General features: G+C 31.2%; 1 protein-coding gene across 6 annotated transcripts in view; it reads left to right on the plus strand.

The window, feature by feature from the left end:
• Window positions 1–12137, plus strand: part of LOC118198187 (endonuclease/exonuclease/phosphatase family domain-containing protein 1-like) — a 220452-nt gene that overhangs the window by 101870 nt on the left and 106445 nt on the right. For 4 of the 6 annotated variants that reach the window (XM_085822068.1, XM_085822069.1, XM_085822072.1 and 1 more), the window contains exons 2-3: window positions 5576–5631; window positions 10307–10475. The exons of 1 other annotated variant lie outside the window; for it this stretch is intronic. The gene's annotated coding sequence lies outside the window, so the exon portion shown is untranslated. The remainder of the gene's footprint in view (window positions 1–5575; window positions 5632–10306; window positions 10476–12137) is intronic. One more of the 6 variants, XM_085822073.1, reaches the window with a different exon arrangement.

The following is a 12137-nucleotide window of genomic DNA, read 5'->3' on the forward strand; positions in this document are numbered from 1 at the left end:
TATTTCGCATCGCTGACAAGTGTAATTTAATAAAAGTGTAGGAATACAGTCCATTTGTTGATTGATTGTTGTTTGTGAAACATATTAAGTTTAGAACACATATTGTTGGTCAAAAGTCTAGCCGGAGAGCTAGTGAAGACAGTGACTGTTCTAAGTGTATTCTAACAACGCAAATATGTATATGGTTTGTGAAAATTATCCACTTTGTGAGGTAAGTGGATTTTGAACAAAAGTTCGTTTAATTTGTTGTTAAATTTTAAGAACAATGTTGTAATACAACATAGAATTCGATTTCATTTTAATAATAGTGTTAAGTGATTTAAGAACAATTTCTGTTTTTGAATTGATCAATTATGAGTGAACTTATAACTTTTAAAACAAAAAGAGCGGTCTTACGCAGGAGTGTTACTAATTATGTAAAGAAAATTGAAACTATTTTAACTGCAGATGAAATTAATTTAATAGAACTAGAGGAATGTGTCGAATTATTGAAACAAAAAGAAACTGAGTTAAGGAAGCTTGATTCTGAAATCGAAAGTTTAATTACAGATACTAAAGAATTAGAAAACGAAATAGATAATGTTCAGGAGTACACAGATAAAATTTATTTGTGGAAATTTAAAGGTGAAAAAATATTAAAAAATCAAAATAATAAAAATAATTCTAATAGTGTAATTTCAGAACGGGTTCTTGACAATATTAAATTACCCAAGTTAACATTACCGACTTTTGGTGGTAATATTACAGAATGGATAGCTTTTAAAGATCTTTTCAGTGCTTGTGTAAGAAATAATACAAATTTATCTAATGCTCAAAAATTGCAGTATTTGAAGGCTTCGTTGAAAGGTGAAGCATATCGCATTATTCAAACCATTCAAATTTCGGATTGTAATTTTGAAATAGCATGGAATCTGTTAGACGAAAGATATTCAAATAAGAGAGAACAAATTTTTGCATTCATTAAACGTTTTTTAAGTTTACCAACTATTCAAAATGAATCAGCATTTGCTATTTTAAATTTAGTTGACAATATTAATGAAATAATTCGTTCTTTAGAAGTATTGAATCAAACCATTGATAATTTTGGTGACACTTTAATGACTTATTTAATTTTGCAAAAATTAGACCCTGCTACAAAATTATGGTGGGAACGTCAGTTAAAATCTAATGAAATTCCAAAACTTACGACTTTAATTGAATTCCTAAAAAATTATGCAAGAACACTTCAAAATAGCAAATCAACAAGTAATAAGGTACCTAAATCTGTGTTTCAAAATAAGAATAATGTTCTTGTTGCTACTTTGGGTTGTGGTTATTGTAAAGAAGATCATAGTTTAGCCAAATGTTCGAAATTTCTAAATTTATCGGTTCAGCAAAGGATAGAATTTGTAAAATCTAGTCGTTACTGTTTTAATTGTTTATCTAATATGCACTTGCTCAAAAAATGCAAGAGTTTAAATACATCTCAACATTGCTTTAAGAAGCATCACAGTATTTTGCACATTGTAAATAATTCAAAGAATAAAACTCAGTTAAACAGTATATCTCCGCCTACGCAATCTATCATTAAAAGTGATGAATTAACGAGTCCTAAGAACGTTTCAGCCACAGTTTGTGCCTCTCATTATGATTCGAATGCAAAAGGTAATCAAACCAGTCACTTTTTATTGTGTACTGCTTTAATAAAAGTTCAAAATTCTAAGCAACAATTTGTGAAGTGTAGATGTTTATGTGACACTGGATCTCAGAGATCATTTATTTCAAGGGATTGTGTGAAGAAATTAGGATTACGAGTGAAAGATAATTCCATTTCTGTATCATGTTTAGGAGAATTTAATACTATAAGTAATGGGGAAGTCGATTTAGTATTCACTTCTCATTTTAAAAGTGATATTCGTGTATCAACATCAGCGTTTGTACTGGACAAGGTGACAGATAACATTCCCTATGTATCTTTGCCATCAATCATCTTCGATAACTTCAGTGATTTACAATTAGCTGATCCATTATTTTACAAGTCACAACCAGTTGACATTTTATTTGGAGTAAATGTATTTCTGCATTTAATGACGGGAGAAATTGTCAAACGTGGTCCTGATCTACCATTTGCTCTAAATTCGAGGTTGGGATGGATAATTTCGGGTACTACAAATTTTGAATATACAAATTTTGAGCCAGTATATGTAAATCATTTGAATACAAACACAGATGAGTTAGTAAATTCTTTCTGAGAGTTAGAAAAGTTTCCAAATGTACAACCTTTAACAAATGAAGAAAAACTTTGTGAAGAACATTTTAAAAATTCGCATTTTAGAGACACATCAGGTCGTTATTCAGTTGCATTACCATTCAAACATAATAGAGATATTCTAGGTGACTCCCGTGAAATGGCGTACAGAAGATTTCAATACTTGGAGAAGAGACTGTTATCTATGAAAGAAATTTACAACCAGTATATTCAGTTTATGAAAGAGTACTTTTCACTAGAACACGTAGAATTAGTGCCAGACACAGATTATGAATTAGAGAATAAACACTATTGTATCCCACATCACTTCGTGTTGAAGGACTCTAGCTTAACAACAAAATTGAGAGTTGTTTTCGATGCGAGCGCTAAAACAACCACAGGTGTTTCTTTAAATGATACACTAATGATAGGCCCAAAAATACAAGATGACTTAATTTGTATTTTACTAAGATTTAGACTTCATAACATTGCAATAACCGCTGATATTAAAATGATGTACAGACAGATAAAGGTTCATGAAAAAGATAGAGATTTTCAGAGAATATTATGGAGAGATAGCCCGTATAAACAAATACAAGTTTGTCGTTTGAAAACAGTTACATATGGAACTGCAGCTGCTCCATATCTTGCAACCAAAGTGTTGAGTCAGTTAGCGATTGATGAAGGATTGAACTTTCCAAAGGCAAAGAATATAGTTTTAAGAGATTTTTATGTTGATAATATGTTAACTGGTGTAAAAAATAGTTCGGAAGGTATTGCATTGATAGACGAATTGCAACATCTGCTAAAAAGTGGTGGCTTTGAGCTTCACAAATGGTCGACAAGTGAACCGTCATTGTTAAAAACCTCTGGCTTAACAAACACAGATAGTGACAATATTCATCGTGTAATAGAAGACAAACCATTGAAAGTTCTGGGATTGGAATGGCATCCGGACAATCATGAATTCAAATGTAATGTCGGTGTAATAGAGTATCAAAGTGTTCCGACTAAAAGAATTATTTTGTCATTCGTAGCAAAACTATTCGATCCATTGGGGTGGATAGCTCCGTTTGTAATTCTCGCTAAAATGATCCTTCAGCAATTGTGGAAATTACAGTTATCATGGGATGATCCTGTAACAGAAGAGATTGATCGAAATTGGAGAAATCTATGTAGAGAAGTTAAACTTTTGAATTCTATAAATATACCTAGGAAAATTCTGCTACCTGATTATTTTCGATGTGAACTTCACGGATTTTGTGATGCGTCTGAAAGAGGTTATGCAGCAGTTATTTATATCAAAACTTGCAATAACTCTGACATTAATGTTAAACTCGTAACAGCTAAAACTCGTGTAGCACCATTAAAATCTATTACGATTCCAAGACTGGAATTATGTGCAGCAGTGTTATTGGCATGCTTAATTCAGTCTGTAAAAGCTGCATTAGTTATAAATTTTGATTTAGTGCAAGCTTGGAGTGATTCACAAATCGTGTTGTCATGGCTAAGGTCAGATCCTAAAAAATGGCAAGTATTCGTATCCAATAGAGTTTCTGAAATACAATCCATCTTACCACCTGAGAACTGGAGTCATGTTGATGGAAAGGAAAATCCAGCTGATTGTGCTTCACGTGGGTTATTTCCTGCAGAACTATTATCTCATCAATTGTGGTGGAATGGTCCTTCTTGGTTAAAGTGCAGTGAGATTGCCTTATCTAAAAATATTCTTATAGATGAAGAGGCATCACCAGATGCACGTAAAACAGTCTCATTTGTAGTTTCTGAACCTGTACAGGAACTTGCTATTATATCAAATATATCTTCATTTCCAAAGTTACAACGCATATTTGCTTGGATATTAAGATTCATATCGAATTCTAAAGTAGCATATCTAGAAAGAAATACGTCTTTTTTATCTAGTAATGAAATTCGAGCTGCAACTTTCTGTATTGTCCGAATAATACAGCGATTTCACTTTTTTAAAGAAATTCAATGTTTGGAGTTGGGAAAGGACTTACCTACAAACAGCAACCTCCTTAGCTTGTGTCCAATTTTAGATGACAACAAAGTGTTACGTGTAGGAGGAAGACTGAAAAATGCGCAACTATCAGAAAATGAAAAACATCCAATCTTATTACCTTCAAAACACAATCTGACAGAAATCATAATTAGACACTTTCATGTCAAATATCTGCATGCAGCACCGGAACTTCTTCTATCTTTAATTAGACAGCAATTTTGGATCATAGCTGCTAGATCTGCTATCCGAAAAGTAGTGAAATCTTGTATTACGTGTTGTAAACTTAGAGCTAAAACTGCAAGTCAAATAATGGCTGATCTACCGGAATCTAGAGTAACACAATCACGACCATTTCATCGAACTGGAATAGATTTTTCTGGACCGTTCATGATTAAACATCGTGCAGGACGTGGACAAAAATCATTTAAATATTACGTATGCTTATTTGTGTGTTTTGTAATCAAGGCAGTACATCTTGAAGTGGTAGAAGATTTGTCAACAAAGGCATTTTTAAGTGCATTGAAACGATTTATTGCAAGAAGAGGGAAACCATTTGAGATTTATAGTGACTGCGGTACTAACTTTAAAGGTGCAGACAAAGAAATCAGAAAATGTTTTTTGCAATGCAAGCAAAATCAAGAAATTCACAAATTTTTGTCTTTAGAGGAATTAAAATGGATATTCAACCCGCCATCATCTCCCCATTTTGGTGGACTATGGGAATCGGCAGTAAAGTCAATGAAATTACATCTAAAAAGGACTGTTAGTGATACTGTGCTGACCTATCCAGAATTTCAGACCTTGATAGCGCGGGTTGAGGCTTGTCTCAACTCTAGGCCATTGTGTCCAACTTCGGTTGATCCAAATGATTTAACTGCATTAACACCTGGTCATTTCCTAATAGGAACGTCTTTAACTGCCATACCTGAACCAGACCTAAATTATAGTTCCTTCAATCACATTGACAGATGGCATGTGAGACAGTTTATTTTTCAGCATTTCTGGAAAAGATGGAGTCGAGAATACCTGTCTCAGCTTCAACAAAGACCTAAATGGCAAAAAAGTCAAAACAATTTAGAAGTCAATGACTTAGTCCTCATCAAAGAAGACAACCTTCCGCCTCTTAAATGGAGGTTAGGGAGAATAATTGCTGTTCATCCGGGCTCAGATCAAAGAGTCAGAGTTGCTAGTATTAAAACTGGTCATGGTGTCATAAAACGACCAGTCGTGAAATTGTGTCCTCTTCCTATTGAGACTAAAAAACTATGAACTGCTTCGCATATAATATTTTGTATTATTTTTTCTTATGTTTATCTTTATTACAGACTAAGAAGTTTCAAAATGCTCCAACTGTCCAGGAGACGAGGGCCAGGATGTTTATGTGAGTATCGTTTGCTTCATTTTATTGTTGCAAACAGCGTAAATTCCTTTTGTTTTTCTTCTTTTAGTTTTGAACTTTATGTGTGGCAACAAGATAATTGATTGAGAGAATTGTGTTTGTGACAGCCATGTAGAATGGCTCGCTTATTTTGTATCAATTATTTCGCATCGCTGACAAGTGTAATTTAATAAAAGTGTAGGAATACAGTCCATTTGTTGATTGATTGTTGTTTGTGAAACATATTAAGTTTAGAACAGCCCCTTTGGACTAAAAATGGATTTTTTATCCTGTTGCTTGTTATTTTCGCTCATCTAAAACGATTGAGATTTACCATTTATTTCAATCGTTGCCACTCAGTAAAGTTAACTATTCAGATCAAAATATATATTTTGCTCAGAAAATAAACTACGGTTGATTCTTGCTACATAACTCAAATGAAAAAATGTGTAAGCGTAAACAAAAATCATTTTGTTTTTACCTTAATGAATTAAATGTTGCGGACGTGTGAAAAATTACTTCTTAGATTGAATTTTATACGTGTTAAAATGTGGTTTGTATTGTGTGCTTTATTTTGAAATTTCTAATCAGACTTCTACACAACTAAAGTGATAATCAATAAACACGTTTCTTGAACTGGAAGAGAGAAAATAATGATAATTTTCCTCTCATAAGAATTTCAATGTTATGCACTTTCTATAGCATAATGGTCACGCTAACAAAGTAAGTTTTTTCGAAGAAATAACGTACGATATATTTTCCTTCTCCTGAAATCACCTTGCTGTTTTCCTCTTTCTTGTTTTTATGAATTTCTTATCCTATAGGAAATAAAATACCTTTTTCCTGAAGTGTTAATTTTAAATTAGTTTCTAAGTTCATAAACAAGTGTATAGTTTGAAGGTAACATCGTATTTGATAAAATAAAAACTTCCTTGAAATGTATTTGTAATAAAATTTATTTTTAAAATAGTAATCATGATATTTTATTTTACCATGTTCAAGGCAAATATGCTTCATTGGATGTTACATGAACATTTTAACATGAGCTAAATCATAAATTCTGAGAGGTATTCTTATTATTAAAAATCCATACTATTTTATTACCTTAGATCTTAAAATGTTTTAAATCTTGCATGTTAAAAAATGATTGTATTCTGAAATGCTTTAATGTTTTTAATTCATAACTTTTTTATTTAATTTTTCCACAGAATATTTATTATTATTTTATATGGATTTTAAATTTCTTTTTTACTTTATAAAAATTGTTTTATAACTTCTAATATATAAATTAGGTTTATAATAATTTTAAATTTATGAGTTGTAATATTAAACTTATGCTTATTTGGTGCTACTTTGGTAGACGGTTGCACGGATTTTTGGCGATTTACATTGGCGCGGTTTTTACAGTCGTCAGCCATCTTGAAAACTGCAGTTTTTACGTATTTCACACATAATAAAATAAAGTATTCGAAACTTTAAAAAAATAAATATCGTTAAAAATAATGGATTAATTTTTTGTTGAAAACGTTGTTTTTTAAAATGGCTCGCAAATGTAAATAGTAAATACATTTACTAAGAGAATAAAATGCTAAAATGAGGTTAAATTATTATTTTCATATAATAGAATAAAAACACCGCTATAAAAACATGGCGCCAACATTTAATTGGAAAAAAATATTACGTAAATTGAATATCGAATTAAAAACATCATACTGACGTTTAAAAGAATTAAAATTTTTCAATTACTTAAATTCAAATCCTTTAAAATAAGTTTTATAAGGATATAATTATTTGACATTAAAACATATGTGGGAATAAATATCTCAGGAATTTTTGAAAACAGTGTATTAATTTTTTAATAAAAATTGAAGTATACATTTATAAAGTAAAAGAAAAATATGTACTTACATTTTTTTTAAAGTATTTTACCTATCCGTATATTGATAAGTACAAGAGAAAGAAAAAAAAAAAAAAAAAAAAAAAGATCTTTATCTGTGATTCACATCTCTCGCACTTCATTGAAGAAGCAATTAGCGAGGTTTCCTCCAAAAATTTAAAATAAATTTCCTCTGATCCTTGTAACAATAAATAAATCTTTGATTAGGAAAGCCAGGACGGCCAAAATAAGGTCTCAAAGGGCAATTTTTTTATTCCGATACCAATAATTCTTGGTAATTAACAATAACAACATTCATCTTCGAAACGGACACATCCATTCGCTTTGAAATCTGAGGAATTCAAAGAGATGAAGAATAAAATTTTAAAATGGCACGGTAATGCACAAATATTCAGTAACCAATCAGGGAGCTGATTACATCACGGTGCATAGAATTAAAATTATTTAAACAATCATTCATAATAAAATCATATTTTAAAAAAATTCAAAATTAAATTGTATTTTAATATTTAACAGCCATAAATAATGTTTAAAACATTGGATTAAATTTATAGATATTAAAACCAATTACTTTTAAAATAATGTGACGTCATTCATTACATCATTCACAGCATAAAATTCCATAAAATATCATAAACAATAAAATTTTTATTTCAAATAAAAATGTAAAATTAAATTCATTTTTATTATTTAGAAGTCATAAATAATATTTAAAACACGGAATTTATGCTTAATAAAACGCATTATTTTTTAAATAAAATGACAACAAAGTATCGGTTACCATAAATAACTTATCCAACAATGGGTTTACCATAAGTCGTATCGCTCGCCAAAAAAAATCGCCAAAATCCGTGCAACCGTCTACCAAAGTAGCACCGCTTATTTTACAAATTAATATTTGTATTAACGTTTGAAAGAATTAGTTAATAATTTATGAGATTGTTAAAAATTTTACAATAAGTAAGAGTTGGACAGTTTCTCCTATTTCAGCCATATTGTTATTTCACACATTACACATTTTAAATTAATTTGATTATTCAACAGTAAAAGTTAGCTCTGAACTTTAGTCTAATAAATTACATCGTAAGTGACAAAAATTTACTGTTTAAAATGTATCATTTTTGTGCTTTATGCCTTTGCAAATGCTTAAATTTATCTCTTTAGCATTATTAATAGCCAAACCTTACCATTTCATCAATTTTAACTAAAATTAAGTGCCTCTCATTTTAGAACAAAACTACTAGCATTCACCAAAGTTCAAATTTTAGATTGAAATTATTCTGCCTTTGTTTTTAACTACTCTTATGTATCTGTCGAAGTGAATTTTCAACTGCTCTTATGCATCCATCTAAGTGAATTTTCAACTACTCTTATGTGTCTGTCGAAGTGATTTTTCAACAATATCTATGCATGTTTACTAAATTTTTATTCAAGAGAAACGCTTATATTCATATAACATTCAAATTATGAGTTATAACCAATTACATGTTGCTCAGATTAGCTTCAGACAACTCAGATTTGTTAAATTTGCAACTGAATGTTTAGACTGCAATTGAATTAAATATGTTTTCACGTAATCAAAGTTCAAAAAGCGTAGAAATAAGAAACTGAAAATAACGTGTACTTCTGAGAGAAATCATACCAAAATTTTTATGGTGATTTAAAAGCAGTATTTCAAATATCTTATAAGCTGCCAGTTTGGTCTTGAATTGTCAAGTAGGCTTCTTTTTACATTGCGCAATCATGTATATATTATTTTTATTTAAGGATAAATTTGGAAACTGGAAACTGCATGTTGAAGAATATGATCGGTGGCTATAAGTGTTTTAGTTTCAGAATCTGAACGGGTCGAGATTAATTTACAGTGTCTTTTGATATTTATATTCAGGAAATTCTTAAATATATTGGAAGAATTTGACATTACATAAGGTAGCTGGTTCGTACAGCACCTTTCTTGACATCACCAAATTTATAAATTTGTCAAAAGAAGTGTCTATGATGTTGACAATAGAATGGCGTACTTCATTCTGAAAATGGTTGTTGATTAAAACTTACTTATCTTGAGGAATTAGGCAGCGATTATTCCAGGCATAATACTTACATATATTGTTGCGAGAATTAAACAAATGCTCTGGAATTCTGCTACTAAACTATTTTAAAAGTATGCCAACCTGACCGCATTTATCGCAGAGTCACATCTTGCTGTCTACGAGTTATGACTATGATTATAATCAATTTTCTCACATTACAGATTTTAAAATTCAATAAAAACTTCACTTTGGTGGGTTTCAACTAAAATTAGAACATAGAACTGAAACATAGATTTCTACTTAAGAATAACATTAACTACAAACAACCTGTCCTATAAGCTTTTCCTTCATTAGATGTGAGTTAACCATTTTAAGCTCTCTCTTATGTGCTCTTAATTAGCATTACTTTTTGGTCTAAGCGAATAATATGATGTGGGTCAAGAGAAGACAACAAAGTGTTTAAATTAAACTATCAGTAAAATTTTAAAATAATTGCCACTCTATTATAGGTTTTATACATCAAATTATAATGATAGCAACAAAGTGCAATGAAAAGTTAAACTAACATAATTACATTATCTTCAATAAATCTGAATCGTCTTCGAAATATAATTATTTGCAGAGCACTATTCTGTGAAATATTTAAACTATGGTTATTAAATACTTTGAGTTGTTTTATGATTTACGAAATGTTTCCTGTTATTGCTTTTTTATTGTTAGATTATCTTACTGGTTATCTGATATTCCCTAGGTTTAACACAGGAACAAATCGAATCAATTCAATTCACTCGGAGGCAAATACAAAGCATTTTATATCTGAAGAATTCTGAAGGTTATACTGGATGCAAATCAGCTAAAAAAGGAATTATTCAGCAACATTCCCAAGACTTGCCTAATTCAACGCAGCTTTTTAAAATATGGTATGTAGAGACTTTTCAGATTTTACTGTTTATAACACTTTTATTCAATTTATTTTCGACAAATTGATTCAGTATTACTATATTCGGGACATCAGAAACGTAACTACTCAAGGGAGTTTCATCATAGATTCTTTTCGTCAACCTCTGAAATCTTGATCTTAATTTTACATAAATCAATATTCTTTTCATGCAATGATATGATTTTTATCATTGCTCGGTTATGCATTTCTGTAAGCTTACAGCAAGAGTATTTATTTATTTTGCAGCTGTAATATCTTTCTAAGAAATAACATATACAGAAAATCCTATGTTTAAAAATTTTCAAAAATTACGAAATTTCGGAAGGTGATAGATGTAATACTAGTGGGGCGATCTCTATTCTTAAAACATCTTGAAAGATTTTAACATACGTCGTAAGCTCGTGTGCAAAATTAAGAGAATTTGCAAATTATATCTATTTTTGAGAAAAGTATTGAAATATCAAAAGTACTAATTATGCCGCCGAAGAATAATCCATATTCAGAATCGAGTTCGTAAGTGTGCATATGCGAGTCTTTGGAGTTGTGACTGTGGATGGGGTAAAAGCATACGAGAGTTTTTCGGCAATTTGTGTGCTCGTGCTCCTTCACGAAGTTCGCCAAGATTCTCACAAGTGTTGAGTAAATTTTATAAGGTAAAATGAATAGCCACGAACATATGGATGACGGAAGGAGATGGAGAATTGTAGGTAGATTGGAGGCAGGCCAATCACAAGCACCGGCTACAGAATTCAGTGTAATGCCAAGTGTCAGCCCTGGAAAAGGTTGACCAAGATCCACAACCACGAATGAGGATCGATATTTGGCACTTCTGGATAGCGATCCAGGACTGCTTCCCCGTCATAGCTCTCACGTGAGCTGTATGCTGCCACTGGAACCCGGGTTTCACAGTCTACTATTCCCCAAAGGCTTCATAAGGTAGGGATTATGCCAGAAGTCTCGCTGTTTGCGTCCTACTCACTGCAGTGCACAACAGAGCACATTTAGATTGGTGCGAACAATATGCGCCTTTGATCAAACTTTAGTGGAGCACTGCTCCTTTTACAGATGAGTGGAGATTTAGTCCAGACACTGCTTTTCGGCGTTCCTGTACCCGGAGAGAACGTAGAACGCGATACTATCCCTCCCTCATTAGGGAAATGGATCATTACGGTGATGGAGGCGTTATGGTTTGGGCAGGCATTGTATTGGACGCCCTCACGTATGGTCCTAAAATGTACTCGCTGTACCCCCTGCTGTGATAGCTGCTTCGCTACTACTGTTTAAAAGAATAAAGACATAACATAGAGCTTTATGTGTCATTTGTTTTGTCACGTGGTAAAACTTAGGATGTTTGTTAAGATTCTTCTTCAAAAACAATTTGTATAGCCCTGTAATAAAACATCTTTTATTAAGGTATCTGCCTACGTTCGGAGCACTTTTTTTTAAAAACATAGAATTCTGATGAAATATATATTTATTTAGTCAAAATATGATATCAAATCATTGAAAATAGGTAAATTTTTAGGAATATTTTTATAAATTTTTGAAATATATGCAATTTTATGCAAATTTTTAGGAGAATTTAACACTTACGTTAAATGCCGTATATTTTTTCTCACAGCATATATTTCAATTTTTTTTA

This window comes from Stegodyphus dumicola, chromosome 8, assembly GCF_044657685.1.
Source record: "Stegodyphus dumicola isolate Sdum_Otavi_A_Nest chromosome 8, ASM4465768v1".
In the NCBI taxonomy this organism is placed as follows: domain Eukaryota; kingdom Metazoa; phylum Arthropoda; class Arachnida; order Araneae; family Eresidae; genus Stegodyphus; species Stegodyphus dumicola.